Genomic DNA, 5333 nt, shown 5'->3' with positions numbered 1-5333 from the left:
AGGTATCACGAAGATCCGAGCTCGTAACCTACAAAAAAATTTAGAAGCAAGGGGTGAGTACCAAACCACGCGGTACCCAACAAGGAAACCTCTAAACACAAGTTAAGTGAACAAAATACGGGTACTCCTTACACCCTATTTTAACCTCCACACTACAAACAACTCGCAGTTTACAAAATACAAAACTCAATAACCACACTATATCAATTTACATATTCTCAATAACAACTCAATATTCAACAGTCACAATTTTGCACAGAGAAACACTCACAAGATCAGCAAAACACGTGTTAAAGTTCATGAATAATAAATGTGTAATGCCATGAGATGTAAAGAATAGTGATGCATGTCTTCCCTAACGATACACACCCGCTATCTGCCAGTCTAGGAGCCATGGGGGACATATCTGTCTATGCATCTGTCGTGGCGCACAACACAACCCTCGATAATAGTAACCTTCGCGGCGCGCGATACTTCCCTCGAAATACAATATCCATCGCAGCGCGCGAAATGACCCTCGAAATGGTACATCCTCTTACCACAACCATCTCTCAGATACAATGCAAATGACATGCTAAGATGAAAATGAGGAGATAACCATTTCGATAACAAAGCGCAATTTACAACAAGGAATACAACACCAACAAATAAGCTATAAATATCCAAGTCTTTATCAACACCACACAAGAAAATACACGAATTTCATACTCTTAACAAGGTTTTAGAAATCCACTTGCCTTAATCAATTAAATAATCACTCTGGGACTTGAGCCTTCCCTTTTTGTTGAACTTCCGAACCAATGCAATCTATTCAAATATATATTCACAATAAGATTTCAGAACTAACAACATCCACATTATTAAGTGTTTACACTTTAACTTAAACTTCACCCTTATTTATAATCAAATTCATAATTCTTGATGTCAACTAACATTTCAACTATCATATTTACCAAATTCCAAACCTAAGGTTAAGTCCTTTTCTTTCAATACCAATTCTAATAATTCACATTGTTAGGATTGAATCCACACACACACACTTGATGAATGAAGAACACAAGAACTTTCAAGAGAAAGAGATGAGAGATCTAGATAGAGAAAGAGAGAAACCAATATTTTGCGGTAACACCCCATGAGTAAACTTCCACGGATGTAGGTATATATATTAATAATTCAGAGTATTTTTGGTTACAGAGAATAAATGGAGAATAAAAAGTACATCCTAAAATTTGGGTCGGGGCACTGCCCAGAACCGCGTGAACATTAATATATGACAGTACATCAAATATTAATCAGGCTCCACAACCTAACAGACATACAATATAATAGACCAATAATTAATTTTCTATCTTAGTGTAGCAAAACTTGAATTATAATATGAGAACAATAGTAAGGAGATTTCTATAAATTTACTATTCTATACTTACCCATCTAGTCAAACGCTTAATTAGTGGAGGTCACTATCCTTGTACATTCTGAACTTTGAAAAAAGTACAAATATTTACATATATTTTCCTATACAATCACTTCCAACAACCCAATTTAATAATTTCTTATATTCATAGAATTATTAATGCCTATGATAGAGTTTCCTCGTAAATTGTGTATCATGCAACCATTATACTCCACTTACAATTTTATATTGCAATTATATTGTGCCTATCAAGAACCCATTTTAATACAAATAAAAAAATTTATTCACATTCAAACAAACATAACCAAAGTTAAACAATAACATATCTCCAGCCATTATATAATTTATTAATTAATTACTACTCAATCTCTTATAAACCTGCCAACCAATTTTTTTCAGAAAAGGGCCTAAAATACCCTCAAAGTATTGGAAATGGTACACAATTACCCCTCATCCACCTATTGGCCCCCAAATACCCTTCACATCCACCTTTGGTCAAAATTTAGCCCTTCATTAACGGACCAAAATTAAAAATATTAAATAATAATTTTTAATTACTTGGCACTCAACCATTGGTTGTTATTTAATTATTTAAAATAATTTTAAACCCACCAATTACCCAAACATTTTAACTAAACCCGCCCCACTTGACCCAATATTTTTTAAAAAAACCATCTAATTAAAATACCCTAAAACCTTATTCCTCCAATTTTCACAATCTACAGATCATGCAACAACTTCCATCGTGCAACTCCATTGTCTTCTTTTTCTCAAGTAGAAACTTTCACTGTCTTCTTCACGATCACAATCTATAGAGGATATTTTCGTTCACAATCTCGACTTGAACTCAAGTAAGAACTTTTGTGTACTTCGAAATTACAGTTAGGATTTAGGTTTTAATCGATGTTACTTGTTTTGAGAATCGATTTCTATTTATGTTAATTTTTCGTGTATTCTTGGATTTTTTGACAATTACTTATGGTGATACAACAATTTGTTTAGTGTTGTCTATTTATGTTAGTGTTATGTGTTACTATGTTTTTTTTTAGTAGGATTTTTTTATTGTTGTCTCAAGTTTGGTCTTTTCTGCCTTTACTCGTCGTTTCTCCCTTCATTTCATAATACTTTTCAATTTGTGTTAGGCAGATATGCCTTTACTATTGTTAGGTATGAACTATTTTATTAAATTGTCAATTTTTTTAGATTTTAGGTATTATATTATATATTTTTGCGTATTCAAAGTTTTACTTTGAAGCATGTGGTCCCTATTCCTTTACTCATGGTAGATTCCTCTGTTTTTTTAAATATTTTGTTGTTGTCTAATATGGCCCTTCTCTCTTCTTATTTTTTTTTGTCTATAATGTCCTTTTCTTGAAGAATTGTTGACAAGGTGGACCTGTTATTCTATTATGGGGCAAGTGGGTACTGACACCTAATGTTATTTACATTAAAAAAATTAACTCATGTTTGGAAGGAGTATGATCCGGATTTATTGTTATATATAGACATGTGAAGAGTTGCATGAAAAGTTAGGTTTTAGTAAGGTCCAACAACTTCTACTCAAAAGACCTTCTGGGAGGTATTATTTGATTGAGGGGGATTCTGGCATAAGAACAATACAAACATTGTCTATTATGTTTGGTGTACTTAAATTGTTTGTTGTAGATGAGGGGGATGATGTTGTTCCAGCTATTAACATCAGCCACAATGATGAACCATACCTAGTCATAGTAGATGTTGCTACTGAAGGTGAATCAAGTGAGGAACAACATGATGAAAATGAACCTAATCTAGTCACAGTGAATGCTGGAATAGATGTTGCGACTTAAGGTGAATCAAGTGAGGAAGAAAATGATGTAAATGAGACTTATCAAAGTGACTACACCAATGAAGAATTGGAATCCTTTAGGTTGGAAAAGAAAAGAGAAATTAATGATCAACTTGACAACTTTAAAGAGTTGGAAAAAGGTATGAGTGTTAAGAACCTTGATGAAGCTAAAAGGGTTGTAAGTTACTACTCAATTGCTATGAAGGTTGCCCTTAGAGTTGACAAGAGTGACTCTGTTAGAGTTAGATATAAATGTATTGTTGGTTGTCCTTTTGTGTGTCTTATTTCTGAAGATAAGAAAGGCCAAGGATTTGAAATTAAGACTATGCAAACAAAACATACATGTCCAGAAGCATTCAAGAAGAGAAGAGCTACTCAACAAGCTCTAGCACACTACTTCAAGAATAGGGTCCAAAATGATCTTATGTGCAAAGTGACTGAAATGAGAAAGATTGTAGATGATAACTTTAAGCTTAATATTGGTTATTCAAAAATGAAGAGGGTTAAAAGACTTGTACTAGAGAAACTAGATGGTAGCTATGTTGATGATTTCAATAAATTGGAGGGTTATGCTCAAGAGTTAAGGGGCACTAATCCTTGTACTGATGTAATTATAAATATATCCAAAGAGACTTTGTTGGAACATGGACAAATAAAATTTTTGAAAATGTATAATTGTATTCAGGCTTTTAAAAAGTGGTCGAAGAGCTGGTTCGGGACCATTTATAGGGTTAGATTGCACCTTTTTAAGAGGGAAGTTCAAGGGAATTTTATTGATCGCACTTGTTCAAGATTCAACGAAGCATTTCTATCCAGTTGCTTGGGCTGTAGTGGATAGAGAAACTATTAGAACATGGAAATGGTTCATTGAGTTGCTGAGGAACTCATTGGGGTTGGCAGATGGTGAAGGACTGACACTAATGTATGATATGCAAAAGGTAATTTTGCAAGTGTTTGACAGTTTTTATTATTTATAGTTATTGTATACACTTGAATTTTTTTAAGTTATTCTATTCTATTTTTTTCTTATTGTTACGGGGCTTGATTGGTGTTGTTAGTGATTTGCTTCCAAAAGCACAACATAGATGGTGTGCAAAACACATAGAAGCCAATTGGCCTAAGTCTTGGAGTGGTGTACAGATGAAGAAGATGTTTTGGTGGTCTGCTTGGAGTACATATGGGGAGGAATTTGAAGACCAATTAAAGTCCATGGGTTCTGTGTCTAAAAAAGTAGCCGAAGGTCTTTTATGGTATCCACCACAACATTGGTGCAGGGCTTTTTTTGACACTGTCTGCAAAAACTACTCCTGTGATAATAATTTTACTAAGTCTTTAAACAAATGGATTTTGGAAGCAAGGGCAAGACAAATAATAAAGATGTTGGAAGACATTAGAATTAAGGTATTGCCGCTATTTTATATAACAATACGATAACATCTATTAATGTTTAATATGATAGTAATATATAGGTGTACATGTATAGATTATATATTTCATGTACATGATATATATTTCATTGTTATCTCCAGGTTATGAAAAGGTTGAAAAAACTTGAAGAAGAGGGTAAGAAGTGGACGTAAGAGTATAGTCCATATTCTGTGGATCTGTATCATGATTTCAGAATGATTACACAAGGTTGTCAAGTTGTTTCTAATGGGGACTTTGGATATGAGGTGGTTGAGGGTATAGATAGACATCTTGCGTATCTTGCTAGAAAGAAGTGTACTTGTAGGACATGGGATTTGACAGGAATACCATGTCCTCATGCTATTAAAGCATTAGAACATGATAAAATAGATCCACTGAATGAGATGTATTGGTGGTATTCGAAAGAAGCTTACTTGCTTGTATACCAGTGTTGACACCCAATTTTGACCCTCGACGACATGAATTAATTAGCGAGTTTCTTAATTTCCAAACGAGTTGGAATAGCCATTTTATAAGATTCAAGTGTGTTCTCGAGTCATTTTTAATACGAGTTTGGAGAAATTTCATGGTTCTAATGTGATATATATTTTATAGGTTTTGTATATAATTAGTTTATTTTTAAAAAATATTCAAAAATCCCCCTAAATTTCTTTAGTTGGCTAA

General features: G+C 33.4%; 1 pseudogene; it reads left to right on the top strand.

Moving 5' to 3' along the window:
• Positions 1–1201: 1201 nt before the first annotated feature.
• On the top strand, positions 1202–4676 carry LOC107032756 (annotated as a pseudogene).
• The last annotated feature ends 657 nt before the right edge of the window (positions 4677–5333 follow it).

The sequence above is a fragment of the Solanum pennellii genome, chromosome 10, assembly GCF_001406875.1.
Source record: "Solanum pennellii chromosome 10, SPENNV200".
Lineage (NCBI taxonomy): Eukaryota > Viridiplantae > Streptophyta > Magnoliopsida > Solanales > Solanaceae > Solanum > Solanum pennellii.
This window is presented reverse-complemented; position numbering and strand designations above follow the sequence as displayed.